The following is a 20,949-nucleotide window of genomic DNA, read 5'->3' as shown; positions in this document are numbered from 1 at the left end:
AAACAGATCCTCTCACGATATGTGTTGGTATATAATTCTAGAAATGTTAACATTAATATCATTTTGATAAACCTATGTCTCATCATAGATTGTAAGGAGGAGATCTTTGCTAACATACACTACAGAGGAAATGACATTGAGAACATCCCTGCTGCCTCACCTCAACACTGTCAGTTCCTGTGTAGCATACATCCCCGCTGCACACATTTCACCTACACAACATCCAGTTATTCTACCAAGTCTGAGTAAGTGCTAGAAAAGGAAGTCTAATAAAAACCGATTTAAAAAGCATAGTTGCCTTAAAATGATATTAATCTTTTAACAGTTTCTAACATTTTTACATTAAAAATTGATCTATTTTACTGTAAATGAATAATAATTTCATTGACTGGATGTGACCACTTTTATCTAAGTAATATTTTGTCATGATATCTGTAGTTATGTTGTAATTTCTCGTTATTATTCTTCACCACTGGTGTCTTTACTCTGAGAAACAGACTGAAATGGATAGCATGAAAGTCATTTACATTTCCGGCATCTATCAAGTCTCTATCAATAAATACATCAGAGTTAATTTCAAATAGCCTGAATATTTTAAAACAGATTTTTTCCTACAGGATCAATATGCATTGCTTCCTGAAGCATACACAGAATGTCAGTCAGCTAAAACCAGTTATAGAAGAAAAGCTTTTTTCTGGATTTCCAACACAAAATTGCACGCCCTCTAATGGTTTGCTATTTTTTTTTTCATTTCTACCTTCTACTCTGTTCATGCAAATACGCTAAAGTTTAACTTCACTTAATTCTCATTTTTCTTTCAAAGTTTGGGCAACAGCACGCTATGAAGGCCTCGACTTCTTGGGCCATGATTACCATGATTTTAAAACGGATTCATCTGAGCTCTGTCGAGAAACGTGTACAAAAGACCCAAACTGCCATTTTTACACTTATGTCCTACCTTCTTACCATAATGAGAATATCAGGTAAATATATAATATAATCTGTAGTGCTGTAAATTAAGCTTAGTTGAAAACAGAACCCAGAACACATTGAAAAGGGTTGAGGCCTGTGGAGGAGTGGGTTAATGAATTTTGCGCATACTCAGCCCATGGGAGAAAATCACTCCAGCGATGTTGCTCCCTGTTGCAGTACAACCTCAGGAACCTCGCCAGCTCTTGGTTGAGACGCTGTGCTTGGCCATTAGATTGGGGATGATATCCCGAGCTCAGACTGACGTTTATATCCAACTGCTTACAGAATGCCTGCCACACACGAGTGTGAACTGTGCACCCCGATCTGAGACAATGTCCTCCGGAAGGCCGTAATTGCGGAACACGTGGTGGAATAAGGCTTGTGCTGCCTCCATAGCTGTAGGTAACCCCTACATAGGAATTAACTTGCATGCTTTGGAGAACCGATCAATAACCACCATTACTGTGGTGAACCCATGAGGCTCTGGTAGGTCAGTGAGGAAATCTGTGGACAGGTGGGACCATGGTCGTCATGGAATGGGAAGGGGTTCCAGTAACCCTTCCGGTAGTTGGAGGCTAGTACGGGATTGAGCGCACATGGTACAAGATTTGACATACCTCTCCACGTCTGTCGTGAGTGAGGGCCACCAGAACCTGTGACGTAAGAGTTGGGAGGTGCGGTGAATGCCTGGGTGCCCCGAGCTGGGACTCTCATGGGTCCACTGCATAACTCGCAGGCGTAGAGAGGTGGGTACGTACAGTTTGGTGGGAGGACAGGCGGGAGGTGGAGCTTCAGTGGAATGAGCCCGTTCCATTTCTTCCATGATGCCCCATAGAACAGGAGCTACTAGGACAGAAGGTGGGAGAATGGGCTCAGGGTGTGCTGGTGGATCCTGGGTCTCATATATCCGAGACAGAACGTACGCCTTCCTGTTCTTTGAACCAGGTCGATATGTGACAGTGAACTTGAACCTAGTGAAAAACAGGGCCCATCTGGCTTGGCGCGGGTTAAGGCGCTTGGCCTCACGGAGGTACTCTAGATTTCTGTGTTCAGTCAACACAAGGAATGGGTGGCGAGCCCCTTCTAGCCAGTGTCTCCATTCTTCCAGAGCGGCCTCCATAGACAGCAGCTCCCAATTCCCCGCGTCGTGGTTTGCTTCTGCAGGGGTGAGTTTACGGGAGAAATAGGCACAGGGGTGTAACCTCCCAGAGTCCTTCTGACGTTGGGACAATACTGCACCTATGCCACAATTCGAAGCGTCCACTTCTACAACAAACGGCAGACTGGGCGTATGGGAGCTGAGGTAAAACTCTGTTTCAGTTTCAGGAAGGCTGCTCTGGCTTGGTCAGTCCATGTAAATTTTTTGGGTTTGCCCTTAAGTAAAGAAGTGAGTGGTCCAGCTATGGTTCTTTAATGGCGGATAAACCTGCGGTAATTGGCGAAACGCAGGAGGCGTTGTAGCTCTTTGATGCTAGTGGGCTCGAGCCAGGCGGTGACTTTAGAAACCGTGGACTGATCCATCTCCACCCCCTCCAGTGAAAGCACATAACCTAAAAAAGGTCATGGATGTGCGATGGAATTCACATTTTTCTAGGTTGACATACAGGCTGTGTTCCGATAGGCGGTTGAAGACAGCACGAACATGTCTGATGTGGTCCTCGGGGTTGGGGGAGTAAATCAGGATGTCGTCTATATATGCTGTTACAGTAATAGAATGAATATCAAATGCACAGGTGTTCCTAATAAAGTGGCAGATGAATGTTATGTCCCACTGTGTGACTCAGACAAACATAGAATTAAACTATACTTCCAATGTTTACTAGGTAAAGTTGTTGATTTCTCTGCAGGAACAAATGCTTTCTAAAATTCCGCTGGACTGTTCCAACCCCATCAGTACTCATAAAAACACCTGGTCTTGTGTCAGGGTTTTCAGATGCATCGTATAAGACTAAAGAAGGTAAACAGATCCTCTCACGATATGTGTTGGTATATAATTCTAGAAATGTTAACATTAATATCATTTTGATGAACCTATGTCTCATCATAGATTGTAAGGAGGAGATCTTTGCTAACATACACTACAGAGGAAATGACATTGAGAACATCCCTGCTGCCTCACCTCAACACTGTCAGTTCCTGTGTAGCATACATCCCCGCTGCACACATTTCACCTACACAACATCCAGTTATTCTACCAAGTCTGAGTAAGTGCTAGAAAATGAAGTCTAATAAAAACCGATTTAAAAAGCATAGTTGCCTTAAAATGATATTAATCTTTTAACAGTTTCTAACATTTTTACATTAAAAATTGATCTATTTTACTGTAAATGAATAATAATTTCATTGACTGGATGTGACCACTTTTATCTAAGTAATATTTTGTCATGATATCTGTAGTTATGTTGTAATTTCTCGTTATTATTCTTCACCACTGGTGTCTTTACTCTGAGAAACAGACTGAAATGGATAGCATGAAAGTCATTTACATTTCCGGCATCTATCAAGTCTCTATCAATAAATACATCAGAGTTAATTTCAAATAGCCTGAATATTTTAAAACAGATTTTTTCCTACAGGATCAATATGCATTGCTTCCTGAAGCATACACAGAATGTCAGTCAGCTAAAACCAGTTATAGAAGAAAAGCTTTTTTCTGGATTTCCAACACAAAATTGCACGCCCTCTAATGGTTTGCTATTTTTTTTTTCATTTCTACCTTCTACTCTGTTCATGCAAATACGCTAAAGTTTAACTTCACTTAATTCTCATTTTTCTTTCAAAGTTTGGGCAACAGCACGCTATGAAGGCCTCGACTTCTTGGGCCATGATTACCATGATTTTAAAACGGATTCATCTGAGCTCTGTCGAGAAACGTGTACAAAAGACCCAAACTGCCATTTTTACACTTATGTCCTACCTTCTTACCATAATGAGAATATCAGGTAAATATATAATATAATCTGTAGTGCTGTAAATTAAGCTTAGTTGAAAACAGAACCCAGAACACATTGAAAAGGGTTGAGGCCTGTGGAGGAGTGGGTTAATGAATTTTGCGCATACTCAGCCCATGGGAGAAAATCACTCCAGCGATGTTGCTCCCTGTTGCAGTACAACCTCAGGAACCTCGCCAGCTCTTGGTTGAGACGCTGTGCTTGGCCATTAGATTGGGGATGATATCCCGAGCTCAGACTGACGTTTATATCCAACTGCTTACAGAATGCCTGCCACACACGAGTGTGAACTGTGCACCCCGATCTGAGACAATGTCCTCCGGAAGGCCGTAATTGCGGAACACGTGGTGGAATAAGGCTTGTGCTGCCTCCATAGCTGTAGGTAACCCCTACATAGGAATTAACTTGCATGCTTTGGAGAACCGATCAATAACCACCATTACTGTGGTGAACCCATGAGGCTCTGGTAGGTCAGTGAGGAAATCTGTGGACAGGTGGGACCATGGTCGTCATGGAATGGGAAGGGGTTCCAGTAACCCTTCCGGTAGTTGGAGGCTAGTACGGGATTGAGCGCACATGGTACAAGATTTGACATACCTCTCCACGTCTGTCGTGAGTGAGGGCCACCAGAACCTGTGACGTAAGAGTTGGGAGGTGCGGTGAATGCCTGGGTGCCCCGAGCTGGGACTCTCATGGGTCCACTGCATAACTCGCAGGCGTAGAGAGGTGGGTACGTACAGTTTGGTGGGAGGACAGGCGGGAGGTGGAGCTTCAGTGGAATGAGCCCGTTCCATTTCTTCCATGATGCCCCATAGAACAGGAGCTACTAGGACAGAAGGTGGGAGAATGGGCTCAGGGTGTGCTGGTGGATCCTGGGTCTCATATATCCGAGACAGAACGTACGCCTTCCTGTTCTTTGAACCAGGTCGATATGTGACAGTGAACTTGAACCTAGTGAAAAACAGGGCCCATCTGGCTTGGCGCGGGTTAAGGCGCTTGGCCTCACGGAGGTACTCTAGATTTCTGTGTTCAGTCAACACAAGGAATGGGTGGCGAGCCCCTTCTAGCCAGTGTCTCCATTCTTCCAGAGCGGCCTCCATAGACAGCAGCTCCCAATTCCCCGCGTCGTGGTTTGCTTCTGCAGGGGTGAGTTTACGGGAGAAATAGGCACAGGGGTGTAACCTCCCAGAGTCCTTCTGACGTTGGGACAATACTGCACCTATGCCACAATTCGAAGCGTCCACTTCTACAACAAACGGCAGACTGGGCGTATGGGAGCTGAGGTAAAACTCTGTTTCAGTTTCAGGAAGGCTGCTCTGGCTTGGTCAGTCCATGTAATTTTTGGGTTTGCCCTTAAGTAAAGAAGTGAGTGGTCCAGCTATGGTTCTTTAATGGCGGATAAACCTGCGGTAATTGGCGAAACGCAGGAGGCGTTGTAGCTCTTTGATGCTAGTGGGCTCGAGCCAGGCGGTGACTTTAGAAACCGTGGACTGATCCATCTCCACCCCCTCCAGTGAAAGCACATAACCTAAAAAAGGTCATGGATGTGCGATGGAATTCACATTTTTCTAGGTTGACATACAGGCTGTGTTCCGATAGGCGGTTGAAGACAGCACGAACATGTCTGATGTGGTCCTCGGGGTTGGGGAGTAAATCAGGATGTCGTCTATATATGCTGTTACAGTAATAGAATGAATATCAAATGCACAGGTGTTCCTAATAAAGTGGCAGATGAATGTTATGTCCCACTGTGTGACTCAGACAAACATAGAATTAAACTATACTTCCAATGTTTACTAGGTAAAGTTGTTGATTTCTCTGCAGGAACAAATGCTTTCTAAAATTCCGCTGGACTGTTCCAACCCCATCAGTACTCATAAAAACACCTGGTCTTGTGTCAGGGTTTTCAGATGCATCGTATAAGACTAAAGAAGGTAAACAGATCCTCTCACGATATGTGTTGGTATATAATTCTAGAAATGTTAACATTAATATCATTTTGATAAACCTATGTCTCATCATAGATTGTAAGGAGGAGATCTTTGCTAACATACACTACAGAGGAAATGACATTGAGAACATCCCTGCTGCCTCACCTCAACACTGTCAGTTCCTGTGTAGCATACATCCCCGCTGCACACATTTCACCTACACAACATCCAGTTATTCTACCAAGTCTGAGTAAGTGCTAGAAAATGAAGTCTAATAAAAACCGATTTAAAAAGCATAGTTGCCTTAAAATGATATTAATCTTTTAACAGTTTCTAACATTTTTACATTAAAAATTGATCTATTTTACTGTAAATGAATAATAATTTCATTGACTGGATGTGACCACTTTTATCTAAGTAATATTTTGTCATGATATCTGTAGTTATGTTGTAATTTCTCGTTATTATTCTTCACCACTGGTGTCTTTACTCTGAGAAACAGACTGAAATGGATAGCATGAAAGTCATTTACATTTCCGGCATCTATCAAGTCTCTATCAATAAATACATCAGAGTTAATTTCAAATAGCCTGAATATTTTAAAACAGATTTTTTCCTACAGGATCAATATGCATTGCTTCCTGAAGCATACACAGAATGTCAGTCAGCTAAAACCAGTTATAGAAGAAAAGCTTTTTTCTGGATTTCCAACACAAAATTGCACGCCCTCTAATGGTTTGCTATTTTTTTTTTCATTTCTACCTTCTACTCTGTTCATGCAAATACGCTAAAGTTTAACTTCACTTAATTCTCATTTTTCTTTCAAAGTTTGGGCAACAGCACGCTATGAAGGCCTCGACTTCTTGGGCCATGATTACCATGATTTTAAAACGGATTCATCTGAGCTCTGTCGAGAAACGTGTACAAAAGACCCAAACTGCCAATTTTACACTTATGTCCTACCTTCTTACCATAAGGAGAAAATCAGGTAAATATATAATATAATCTGTAGTGCTGTAAAATAAGCTCAGTTGAAAACAGAACCTACACAAAGCTACATTCAACAGCACAGAGCTAAGGACTGAAAGTAAGTTGTCCAAGCCACATAAAGTGCCTCATGTGCAACCTAGTGCAAACAGACAAAACAAAACACTACAGAGTACAGAATAGATACACAAAATACACAAAATAGTATACTGACCAGTATCCATTCTGCATGATATACAGTACAATGTACAACTGTTAACAAAGTGGGTCCTATCACAATTTCTCTATTAACCCACTGTGTGTATCCTAGTGCATTTTACTAGATAAAGTTGATGATTTCTCTGCAGGAACAAATGTTTCCTGAAATACCGCTGGACTGTTCCAACCCCATCTGTACTCATAAAAACACCTGGTCTTGTGTCAGGGTTTTCAGATGCATTGTATAAGACTAAAGAAGGTAAGCAGATCCTCTCATGAAATGTTTTGGTATTCTAGAAATGTTAACATTAATATCATTTTGATAAACCTATGTCTCATCATAGATTGTAAGGAGGAGATCTTTGCTAACATACACTACAGAGGAAATGACATTTATAATGTCCCTGCTGCCTCACCTCAACACTGTCAGTTCCTGTGTAACACACATCCCCGCTGCACACATTTCACCTACACAACATCCAACTATTCTACTGATCCTGAGTAAGTGCTACTTAGGGGCCAAAATTGTCCTCATTGAATGTTATGGTGCAGCAAAAATGAACAATAGAACGACTAAATGTTTTATAAATGTCTAAGCATATTAATTTACATCTTAATCTACTTTAAGTCTCCCTTTGCTGCTTTCTGTATCAATGGCTTTAGAAAACACAATCTCAGCCTAATAGTTCATGTCCTAAATATATTACATAAATGTTTAAATGCCAAAAGTGTTTTATTTTCAATCTGATTTTCCTTTCAGGATCAATATGCACTGCTTCCTGAAGTATATTCAAGATGTAAGCCAGTTAGAGCCCGATAGAGAAGAAGAACTTTTTTCTGGGTTCCCAACACGAAATTGTACACCCTCAAATGGTTTGTTTTTTTACTTGAGCATGCTAAGACCCTATTATTCAGCCTGTGATGCTTTTTGCCTGGTGTCCTCTTAATTTATCCCTTTTTCTCTCTTCTTAATTCTCAATTTTCCTCCAAAGTTTGGGCAACAGCACCCTACCAAGGCCTTCACTTCTCAGGCCATGATTACCGTGATTTTAAAACGGATTCGTCTGAGATCTGTCGAGAAACATGCACAAAAGACCCAAACTGCCATTTTTACACTTATGTCCCACCTTCTAACCGTGATAAAAGTGTCAGGTAAATATATAATATTATCTGTATTGTAGTGTTGAAAAATAAGATCTGTCAAAAATAATTATTTAACAAGGAAGAAACAAAATGAACTTAAAAATGTATTTAATTTATAAAATTATAAGCATTAAAATGAAATAATAATGACTTATCTATTTGTGTGTCCCTGTTTGTGTTATTCCAGGCGTGGATGTTATTTGAAGCATGTCATGGCTCTCCCCATACCTGAAAAGGTGAAGCACAGTCACGGCGTGATCTCTGGCTTCTCTCTGAGGAACTGCAGTGAATCTACTGCTCACCCTGCTTAGTGTTATAAAGAGAGTAACAGTCTTGAGTCTAGGCCAAACTGGGGCCACAGAAGAAAAAAGCTTTATGCCTAATGCTTAAGAGTGAAAATAAATCTTTTAAAGTTTATATGTTGTAATTATTTGTGGAACATTTTAAAGGCATTTTCTTAAATGTTTTTTGTAATATTGAATGTACAATTTAATAATGTTCTGCAAATTCTAAATCAGTATTGTGATAAGGAGAATGAAACCATTCCACCCTACCATTGCACACAATAAAATAATTTGATTAAATGTCCTATCTTTTCTTCTTGTGAAAGATTTGTGCTTTGTGGTGTTTTATTTGATTCACTGTAATGCTGCTGTACATATGGATGTTAACTGTTAAAGACTCTTCATTGTTGTACAGACTCATAGAAGACTAATTTCATATTAATATCCATATCCGAATTTATTACCGTTATGCACATCTTACCATTTTGCATAATTCATCATTGTTAATATTTCATTTAATATTTACATTTTGGGGGTTTAATTACACCAATCAGGCATAACATTATGACCTCCTGCCTAATATTGTGTTGGTCCCCCTTTTGCTGCCAAAACAGCCCTGACCCATCGAGGGATCCCTGAAGGTGTGCTGTGGTATCTGGCACCAAGATGTTAGCAGCAGATCCTTTAAGTCCTGTAAGTTGCGAAGTGGGGCCTCCATACCTACAGGATGTAAAGGATACTTACAGGAGTTAAAGGACTTACAGGACTTAATGGCTACTTTTTACAGATTCTGACCACTGCAGACTGGGAACACCCCACAAGAGCTGCAGTTTTGGAGATGCTCTGATCCAGTCGTCTAGCCATCACAATTTGGTCCTTGTCAAACTCGCTCAAATCCTTACACTTGTCCATTTTTCCTGCTTCTAACACATCAACTTTGAGGACAAAATGTTGACTTGCTGCCTAATATATCCCACCCACTAACAGGTGCCATGATGAGGAGATAATCAGTGTTATTCACCTCACCTGTCACTGTTCATAATGTTATGCCTGATCAGTGTATGTTCAGATGCAACAGTCTTAGATGCTTCATGTTGCTTGTGTTTTATTCTCTGGGAATCACTGCCACTCTGTGTCTTAAATCTCTGGCCTCTGCCCCTCATCGTGGGAAACCTGGCCTTGTGTGAGTGCGGTGACCAAAGGTGGAAGTTGCTGTAGCAGCCCTCAGTTTGCTCCTGCAAAAAAATGGCAGACCAGAGGAGATTCTCATGCACACACATACACACCACTCACACAAGAGGGAGTCTAAAATTATGCAACATAAACACACAGGCATACACTCTCCTGCCCACATCCAGCATGCCACTTGTCCAGACCCACGTGCTGCCATGTGGATCCACGCTTCAGCCCTTACAAACACAGAGCCCCACCACAGCTGAGAACAAACACACACACACACACATTCAGTATGTGCAAACATGTTCCTTTTAAAATATAACCTCTTATATTCCATTCCAAAATCCATAGTCTAACAAACAATAACCCCAAAACCAAAAACATGCATCCTTTCATATCTGTATAAGGTCAGTAAATGGTTAACTAATTAAATCTCACACTGAAACATAACCTTTAAATTAAGCACATTGATTCTAAATATAAAAAAAAACCTTCTAATGTTTTTCAACAAATCCTCATATCACAGTTATTTTCAACCTGCATCTAGTACATACACTACCAGTCAAACGTTTGGACACACCTTCTAATTCAATGTTTTTTGTTTAGTGACTTATTTTCTACATTCTAGAACAATACTGGAGATTTCAAAACTATGAAATAATACACATGGACTTAAGTAATCCATATGTAATGACAATAAAACAGTCAGTTGTTATTTTAAGACACGAAGGTCAGGTGTTCTGGAACAGTTCTTGCAAGAACAGTATTGTCAAGTGCATTTGCAAAACCCATCAAGCACCATGATGAAACTGGCTCACATGAAGCCCATCCCAGTAAAGCAAGACCAAAACTTACCTCTGCTGCAGAGGAGAAGTTCATTTACAGTTACCAGCCTCAGAAATCACCAATTAACAGCACCTCAGATTAGAGCCGTTATGAAGGCTTTACAGAGCATCAGTAGCAGACATATCTCAATATCAACTGTTCAAAGGACATTATTGTGTATTTCGGCCGCCTTCAGCATTGTTTTACGATGTAGAAAAAGAAATAAACATCAGGAAAGACCATGGGATTAGAAGATGTGTCCAAACTTTTGACTGGTAGTGTATGTGCAATCCTTTGGTATCATAACTGCACTCTAGTCTTAGTGTTCTTTATAATGAATTTTTTTTTGTGATTGAATAGTTTAAGGAAAACGTGAAAATTGTTTTAACCATGACTTGGTTCAAACTCTCCATATTTTGGATTTTATCCCTCTTTTTTTAGATAGCAAAACCCTCACTGACTGTTGCCAGTAAGCTTTGTTTATAAGGGAGAAGTTCACTTCCAGAACAAAAATCTACAAATAATTTACTCACCCCCTTGTCATCCAAGATGTTCATGTCTTTCTGTCTTCAGTTGTAAAGAATTTTTTTTTGAGGAAAACATTTCAGGATTTTCCTCCATATAGTGGACTTCTATGGTGCCAGCGAGTTTGATCTTCCAAAATGAAGTTTTAATGCAGCTTCAAGGGGCTCTAAACGATCCCAGCCAAGGGAGGTATCTAGCAAAACCATTAGCTATTTTCTTAGAAAAAAATATTGTACACTTTTTAACCACAAAAGCTCATCTATCATTAGCCCTGGGATGCGCGTCTGCGACATTACGTACTATGTAATCACGCCGAAAGGTCACGCGTGATATAGATAGATAGATAGATAGATAGATAGATAGATAGATAGATAGATAGATAGATAGATAGATAGATAGATAGATAGATAGATACACTATATTGCCAAAAGTATTCGCTCACCTGCCTTGACTCGCATATGAACTTAAGTGACATCCCATTCCTAATCCATAGGGTTCAATATGACGTCGGTCCACCCTTTGCAGCTATAACAGCTTCAACTCTTCTGGGAAGGCTGTCCACAAGGTTTAGGAGTGTGTTTATGGGAATTTTTGACCATTCTTCCAGAAGCGCATTTGTGAGGTCACACACTGATGTTGGACGAGAAGGCCTGGCTCTCAGTCTCTGCTCTAATTCATCCCAAAGGTGTTCTATCGGGTTGAGGTCAGGACTCTGTGCAGGCCAGTCAAGTTCATCCACACCAGACTCTGTCATCCATGTCTTTATGGACCTTGCTTTGTGCACTGGTGCACAGTCATGTTGGAAGAGGAAGGGGCCAGCTCCAAACTGTTCCCACAAAGTTGGAGGCATGGAATTGTCCAAAATGTCTTGGTATGCTGAAGCATTCAGAGTTCCTTTCACTGGAACTAAGGAGCCAAGCCCAGCTCCTGAAAAACAACCCCACACCATAATCACCCCTCCACCAAACTTTACACTTGGCACAATGCAGTCAGACAAGTACCGTTCTCCTGGCAACCGCCAAACCCAGACTCGTTCATCAGATCACCAGATGGAGAAGCGCGATTCGTCACTCCAGAGAACGCGTCTCCACTGCTCTAGAGTCCAGTGGCAGCGTGCTTTACACCACTGCATCCGACGCTTTGCATTGCACTTGGTGATGTATGGCTTGGATGCAGCTGCTCGGCCATGGAAACCCATTCCATGAAGCTCTCTGCGCACTGTTCTGGAGCTCATCTGAAGGCCACATGAAGTTTGGAGGTCTGTAGTGATTGACTCTGCAGAAAGTTGGCGACCTCTTCACACTATGCGCCTCAGCATCCGCTGACCCCGCTCCGTCCGTTTACGTGGCCTACCACTTCGTGGCTGAGTTGCTGTCGTTCCCAAACACTTCCACGTTCTTATAATACAGCTGACAGTTGACTGTGGAATATTTAGGAGCGAGGAAATTTCACGACTGGATTTATTGCACAGGTGGCATCCTATCACAGTTCCACACTGGAATTCACTGAGCTCCTGAGAGCGACCCATTCTTTCACAAATGTTTGTAAAAACAGTCTGCATGCCTAGGTGCTTGATTTTATACACCTGTGGCCATGGAAGTGATTGGAACACCTGACTCTGATTATTATATCCTCACATATAGTGAGGACAGCTGAGAAGATCATCGGAGTCTCTCTTCCCTCTATCAGGGACATTTTCTCCACACTCTGCATCCGCAAAGCTAACAGCATTGGGGAGGATCCCACACACCCCTCACACACACTCTTCACCCTTCTGCCATCCGGAAAGAGGTACCGAAGCATTCGGACCCTCAAACCAGACTGTTAAACAGTTTCTTCCCTCAGGCAATCAGGTATCTCAACAGAGAACTGAGCTGAGCTGGACACACGCACACTCACACACACACACACACACACACATATACAACCAAGATCTGACCTCAAAGGAGAACTGAACTGTGCTGGACACGGACACACACACACATATATAACACGCACAAAAAATGAACTGAACTGTGCTGGACATTGTCTGCACTGTCTTGTCTTGTCCTGTCTTGTCTTGTCTTCCTGTGCACTTCTGTTGTATGTCTAGTTCTTAAAGTCTGCACCTTAAGTATAGTTTAATTTTTTAGTTTAATTTTAATTTTTAAATTATAGTTTAATTTTTTTATCTCTATGTTATAGCTCTATGTTTGTCTGTGTCACTGTACTTTGTCTGTGTTATGTGTAGCACCTCTGGTCTAGGAGGAACGTTGTTTCACTTCACTGTGTACTGCATCTGCTATATATGGTTGAAGTGACAATAAAGCTTCTTTGACTTTGACTTTGACTTTGACTTGACTTATTTGCACTTCCTTGGTCTTTGCATGTTCACTTTGTAAAAACTGGGTCTTTAGTTCCGCCTATGTCATGCGTGTGATTACGTAGTACGCAGTCTCATGGGCACGCATCCCAGAGCTAGTGCTAGACAAGCTTTTGTGGTTAAAAAGTACAATTACAAGTACAATTTTTTATTTTTCTAAGAAAATGACAGATTCTTTCACTAGTTAAGCCCCTTCTTCCTGGGCTGGGATCGTTTAGAGCTCTTTGAATCTGCATTTAAACTGCATTTTGGAAGTTCAAACTCGCAGGCACCAAAGTCCACTATATAGAGGTACTATGAAGAGCTACTATAAAAATCCTGAAATGTTTTCCTCAAAAAACATAATTTCTTTATGACTGAAAAAAGAAAGACATGAACATTGTGGATGACAAGAGGGTGAGTAAATTATTTGTAAATTTTTGTTCTGGAAGTGAACTTCTCCTTTATGTCCAGAACCACCTCGACTCCAACACAGAATATGAAAGGTGCCAGAGAGAAGCCTGCAGTTTTGGATCTGGTGTAATTGTGAGTGCGTAGTTCATTGATTTCCTTTTTCAAATGGTGAGTGGTGTGTTTATTTTAATGTTGCACAACAAACTTTGTTTGTTCGTTGACATTTTAAAACCTGTGTCGTTCTGAACTGTGGCTCATTGTGTGTAAAGCAGATGCAGTGAGTGTACTTCAGGGGGAAAATGAGAGTATACGTGTTGATTGTGCTCTGGTGTGTTTTTCCAGATTCCTTCAGTAAAGGTAGAGTATTAAGTAAGACATAAATCATTTAATACTCCAAAATACAGAAGTGAATAGTACTCTAATGCTTTTACTTTGTGGAGCGGATGGATTCAACTGTATGAACTTATTTTACTTTCATGAATCATTATGTAATTACAAATAGATGTGCGAATATTCTGCACTGTTTTGCTTTCTACAGCCCAGGAGCTGAAGGTGGACGTGGACTTTCCTGGAGATGATTTTCTACAGATTTACTCCCCAGACGTCCAGCACTGTCAGCTCGCCTGCACACAACACCCTTCCTGCTTATTCTTCACGTTTTTCCGCTCTGATTGGGTCAAAGACAACAAGTTAGTCTCATAGTGGAAAAAAGATTTATATGGAGATATACTTTCTATTGAGCTGGTCACATTACATAAAATCAAGACACAATATAGATCAGTGATTCCTAATTTAAAAAAAATAAAAAACATTTTAATGCATAAATGTAGAAATATATTTTTTCAAATAAAATGGCTGGAAATTTTATAATAATTATATTTAAAAAAAAAAAAAAAACCTTTTGTGACATTTTGGGAAAAAAAGAAGAAGCCATTTTTAATTAATTCTGAATTTTAAGTCATTTTTAAAAAATAAAAATGATTTACTGAAATGTCATGTGCCAGAAAATTTACATATCAAGTTATATCTGTTCAAATATAGTTTGAAGTATAACACAAATTTTAACGTCCATCATAATTCATATCAAAAAGTGTTTTTTTAATATTTACTGAAAAATAATAGTATCATATTAACAAATTATTATTATTATTATTATTATTATTTAAGGATTTGATTATTTAATAACTCTCATTCATGGTCAAAGTAACACATAAAAATTCTTTCAAAATAGTCAGATGGTCCTGAGATGGATGTCTTGAGATGAATTCTGTTTGTATATTAACCTGCAATATTTCAGTAAATCTCTTATCTCTGACTGTGTGAATGTTGAAGATATTGGCAGGAGGGAGGCATGTTAGGATGACTAACTGTGAGCAAGCTGTCATAGGTTTTCATGTATGCTGTTAATGTATATTCTTAATTCATTCAGACAATGCAGTTAGTCAACCTCACAGTAAAACTGCTTACTTTTAAAGGACTTTCCACTGCTACCTGAAACGTACAGCCACTGGATCCCCATTTCAGGTTGTAGCACAGACGGGTGTGACCTCAGGCTTCAAACTTGTGCATCAGGACAACAAAACAGGTAAATGCAATATTTTGTAGTCTGTGATTAAAACTTCTGGACTGTTTTAGTTTTAAATTATAGATATTTTGATAGTTATTATAAAAGATATTAAAGATTTTGTGAGATCTTAATGTGGCTGTACTATAAAAAACTCCACAGATACCTGTTTGTCATCTACATATCAGGGCATAGATTTCACAGGATCAGACTATGTCCAATTGACCTTAAATACTTCTGATGACTGCCAGAAGCAATGCACCAGCGATCCAGACTGTGCTTTTTTTTCATTCACAACAAAGACTTTCCCGGATGCAGAAAGCAGGTAAGAAGCATTGTTTTAACATTACTAGTCCATATTAACAATATGCAGGAAAACAAGTCTGAATAATATGTCAGTAATCTATCTATCTATCTATCTATCTATCTATCTATCTATCTATCTATCTATCTATCTATCTATCTATCTATCTATCTATCTATCTATCTATCTATCTATCTATCTATCTATCTATCATACTTTTTTTAATAAGAAAGTAGAGAACAATTTGTACACAGGCAAAGTATGGTGATTACTGTCAATTAATTAAATGAAGAAAAAGCAAAAAACCAAGAAAGAGAAAACCAAGTACTGCAAGAGTCAGCTCTTATTGGTGAGCTAAATCAATTGATCTCACCTACTGAATAGAGACAGAATGAAGCATGCCGCTTATATGTCTGAGCAGACCCCGGAAGTGTAGTTCGTGGGTGCTAATACTCAGGAGAGGGCTCCCTCTGGTGTTCTGGATCGCGGCGTGCTGTTACAGAACCCCCCTCTCTAGGAACACCTTCAGGTGTTCGAAGACGTGCACGTCCCCGTGGGCGAGGGGCAGGTCTGTTTGGAAAAGAGGGGTGGAACTCCTCAGTGAGAGAGGGATCCAGAATATCAGCTGTGTCACCCCAGCAACGTTCCTCCAGGCCATACCCCTCCCAGTCCACTAGGTATTGAAGACGGCATCCAACGCGACAAGAGTTCAGGAGGGCATGTACCTGGTAGGCGAGGGACCCGTCAATGTCCAGGGGAGGAGGTGGTTCACTGGTGGCATGGTTCGACGATATCGGTTCTTGGAATGGCTTAAGAAGTGAAACATGAAATGTAGGCGAGATGTGATATGAAGCAGGCAGTTCCAGACAGTAAGAGACTGGATTAACTCGACAAATGATTTTAAATGGCCTGATGAACTTAGGGCTTAGCTTACGACAGGGGAGTTGCAACTTGCAGGTTGCGGGTAGAGAGCCAGACCCTTTGACCCACCCGGTAAGCAGGGTGTGGGCGCCGATGACGGTTTGCCTGTATTCTCTGTCTGCATACTGCCCTCTGGAGGTGTACATGGGCCAGTCATCGACCGCCAGAACATCAGAGGGCTCTCCTGACCATGGAAACAAGGGAGGATTATAGCCTAGAACACATTGAAAAGGGTTGAGGGATGTTGCTCCCTGTTGCAGTACGACCTCAGGAACCTCCCCAGCTCTTGGGTGAGACGCTGTGCACGTGGTGGAATAATGCTTGTGCTGCCTCCATAGCTGTAGGTATCCAGAGGTGGGTAGTAACGAATTACATTTACTTCGTTACATTTACTTGAGTAAATTTTTTGGGTAACTTGTACTTTTAGAGTATTTTTAAAGATGTGTACTTTTACTCTTACTCAAGCACATTTTTAGTGAAAAAACTTTACTTTTACTTCGCTACATTTTGCCGGCGTTCCTCCGTTACTGTCAAAGGTTAATAAATATGAGCTTTTTAAAATAATTAGTTTATATGGCTTATTTGCAAGTCTCGCGAGACGTTGGAGAGGCTGCATCCCGAGAGGCTGTTACGGATCTCCCTCTTGCGTATAGCATGCGTTTAGAGGAAGATGATGGCTGAAGCGGGGGAAGACATGTGTGAGTTGTCGGAGGAAGATCACCCATGACCTTCAAGTTCAGTCTATGTTTTCACTCCAAGATGTCAAAAAGAATAGTTTCATTATGCGATGCATGCTGTGTTCACCAAAACAACTGACACTGCAGAGTCCAAGAATTCCAGCTCCAACCTGAAAAAACACGGAGCAGTAAGTGTCACAGTTATGCCTATTTGAACCCTATTAATGGTCATTTGGTAACCATGGGCACATTGACCTCATTTTAATACCAGATTTCTCAGCAATGACCAATATCTTGTGAACCCTACAAACAACACAGGTTCATGAACAAATGTTCATTCTAAACGTCTGCACAATTTCACACCCATTTTCCACAAAACTACATCAATTGAAAAGCATACTGTGACGTCTTGTATTTATACACAAATACAGACACCTCAACAAAGTGTAGAACATACATACAAAATAAAAAAAGGATTGTATTTTATTTTACTCCTACCTAAAGAATGCATGTACTTATAAAATGCATATATTATTATTTCATCAGAGGATTCACCAAACAAGCTTAAGTTTTATGCAGAATTAATCAGGAATAAAACTAAACTAAGTCAAGAAAATGAGGATCAGTCCACAGTAAAATTCTGTAAAACTGATTGTTCAAGAAAGAACATATGACAAAAGAAACATTCACAAACTGAAGGGCAAACACACACAAAAAAGTTCATACACAAACATAACAAACACACACTCTGCACACACACACCTTCTGTTTTGTTCTCTGTTATGCTGACAAGTTTCTGTTGTGAATGTGAAAATAAAGACAGAGTTAACTGTTAGAAAAACACCTGGGTGTGTTTGAGATTTTATTGCAAATGACAGGTCATGGACTGAGATGTGACCATCACTGGACTGAGATAGGCTACTTCACTTCAACCTATGTTTTATATAAGCAGAACAAAAAAAGGAGAGGTGTGTGAAAGCTCTCCAAGTAGTTTGAAATTCTGGGTTTTTGCTTCATATCAGTCAGATCAGAAGTAATTAGTAACTAGCTACTTGAGTAGTTTTTTCATTGGATACTTTTTTTTTTCTTACTCAAGTAACTATTAAGATTGCTACTTTTACTTGAGTAAATATTTCCTTAAGTACTTGTACTTTAATTGAGTACAGATTTTGGATACTCTACCCACCTCTGTAGGTAACCCCTACATAGGAAATAACTTGCATGCTTTGGAGAACCGATCAATAACCACCATTACTGTGGTGAACCCATGAGACTCTGGTAGGTCAGTGAGGAAATCTGTGGACAGGTGGGACCATGGTCGTCATGGAATGGGAAGGGGTTCCAGTAACCCTTCCGGTAGTTGGTGGCTAGTGCGGGATTGAGCGCACATGGTACAAGATTTGACATACCTCTCCACGTCTGTCGTGAGTGAGGGCCACCAGAACCTGTGACGTAAGAGTTGGGAGGTGCGGTGAATGCCTGGGTGCCCCGAGCTGGGACTCTCATGGGTCCACTGCATAACTCGCTGGCGTAGAGAGGTGGGTACGTACAGTTTGGTGGGAGGACAGGCGGGAGGTGGAGCTTCAGTGGAATGAGCCCGTTCGAATTTCTTCCATGATGCCCCATAGAACAGGAGCTACTAGGACAGAAGGTGGGAGAATGGGCTCAGGGTGTGCTGGTGGTTCCTGGGTCTCATATATCCGAGACAGAGCGTACGCCTTCATGTTCTCTGAACCAGGTCGATATGTGACAGTGAACTTGAACCTAGTGAAAAACAGGGCCCATCTGGCTTGGCACGGGTTAAGGCGCTTGGCCTCATGGAGGTACTCTAGATTTCTGTGTTCAGTCAACAGAAGGAATGGGTGGCGAGCCCCTTCTAGCCAGTGTCTCCATTCTTCCAGAGCGGCCTTCATAGACAGCAGCTCCCAATTCCCCGCGTCGTGGTTTGCTTCTGCAGGGGTGAGTTTACGGGAGAAATAGGCACAGGGGTGTAACCTCCCAGAGTCCTTCTGACTTTGGGACAATACCGCACCTATAACTCTGTTTCAGTTTCAGGAAGGCTGCTCTGGCTTGGTCAGTCCATGTTATTTTTTTGGGTTTGCCCTTAAGTAAAGAAGTGAGTGGTCCAGCTATGGTACTGTAATGTCGGATAAACCTGCGGTAATTGGCAAAAACAAGGAGGCATTGTAGCTCTTTGATGCTAGTGGGCTCGAGCCAGGCGGTGACTGTAGAAACCGTGGACTGATCCATCTCCACCCTCTCCTGTGAAAGCACATAACCTAAAAAAGGTCATGGATGTGCGATGGAATTCACATTTTTCTAGGTTGACATACAGGCTGTGTTCCGATAGGCGGTTGAAGACAGCACGAACATGTCTGATGTGGTCCTCGGGGTTGGGGGAGTAAATCAGGATGTCGTCTATATATGCTGTTACAGTAATAGAATGAATATCAAATGCACAGGTGTTCCTAATATAGTGGCAGATGAATGTTATGTCCCACTGTGTGACGCAGACAAACATAGAATTAAACTATACTTCCAATGTTTACTAGGTAAAGTTGTTGATTTCTCTGCAGGAACAAATGCTTTCTAAAATTCCGCTGGACTGTTCCAACCCCATCAGTACTCATAAAAACACCTGGTCTTGTGTCAGGGTTTTCAGATGCATCGTATAAGACTAAAGAAGGTAAACAGATCCTCTCACGATATGTGTTGGTATAGAATTCTAGAAATGTTAACATTAATATCATTTTGATAAACCTATGTCTCATCATAGATTGTAAGGAGGAGATCTTTGCTAACATACACTACAGAGGAAATGACATTGAGAACATCCCTGCTGCCTCACCTCAACACTGTCAGTTCCTGTGTAACAGACATCCCCGCTGCACACATTTCACCTACACAACATCCAGTTATTCTACCAAGTCTGAGTAAGTGCTAGAAAATGAAGTCTAATAAAAACCGATTTAAAAAGCATAGTTGCCTTAAAATGATATTAATCTTTTAACAGTTTCTAACATTTTTACATTAAAAATTGATCTATTTTACCGTAAATGAATAATAATTTCATTGACTGGATGTGACCACTTTTATCTAAGTAATATTTTGTCATGATATCTGTAGTTATGTTGTAATTTCTCGTTATTATTCTTCACCACTGGTGTCTTTACTCTGAGAAACAGACTGAAATGGATAGCATGAAAGTCATTTACATTTCCGGCATCTATCAAGTCTCTATCAATAAATACATCAGAGTTAATTTCAAATAGCCTGAATATTTTAAAACTGATTTTTTCCTACAGGATCAATATGCATTGCTTCCTGAAGCATACACAGAATGTCAGTCAGCTAAAACCAGTTATAGAAGAAAAGCTTTTTTCTGGATTTCCAACACAAAATTGCACGCCCTCTAATGGTTTGCTTTTTTTCATTTCTACCTTCTACTCTGTTCATGCAAATACGCTAAAGTTTAACTTCACTTAATTCTCATTTTTCTTTCAAAGTTTGGGCAACAAGCACGCTATGAAGGCCTCGACTTCTTGGGCCATGATTATCGTCATTTTAAAACGGATTCATCTGAGCTCTGTCGAGAAACGTGTACAAAAGACCCAAACTGCCATTTTTACACTTATGTCCTACCTTCTTACCATAAGGAGAAAATCAGGTAAATATATAATATAATCTGTAGTGCTGTAAAATAAGCTCAGTTGAAAACAGAACCTACACAAAGCTA

At 40.6% G+C, this 20,949-nt stretch overlaps 1 long non-coding RNA gene and 1 pseudogene across 1 annotated transcript; both read left to right on the top strand.

Moving 5' to 3' along the window:
• LOC131345023 (uncharacterized) overlaps positions 1–20,949 on the top strand; it is a 54,004-nt pseudogene that overhangs the window by 10,824 nt on the left and 22,231 nt on the right.
• LOC131345026 (uncharacterized) lies at positions 13,593–14,399 on the top strand. The gene is made up of 3 exons (XR_009203435.1): positions 13,593–13,879; positions 14,090–14,116; positions 14,286–14,399. It is a non-coding gene; the product is annotated as an uncharacterized LOC131345026 (long non-coding RNA).

Source organism: Hemibagrus wyckioides, linkage group LG24 (assembly GCF_019097595.1).
Source record: "Hemibagrus wyckioides isolate EC202008001 linkage group LG24, SWU_Hwy_1.0, whole genome shotgun sequence".
NCBI lineage: Eukaryota > Metazoa > Chordata > Actinopteri > Siluriformes > Bagridae > Hemibagrus > Hemibagrus wyckioides.
Note: the sequence above shows the minus strand (reverse complement) of the source record. Positions and strands in the feature narration are given on the sequence as shown.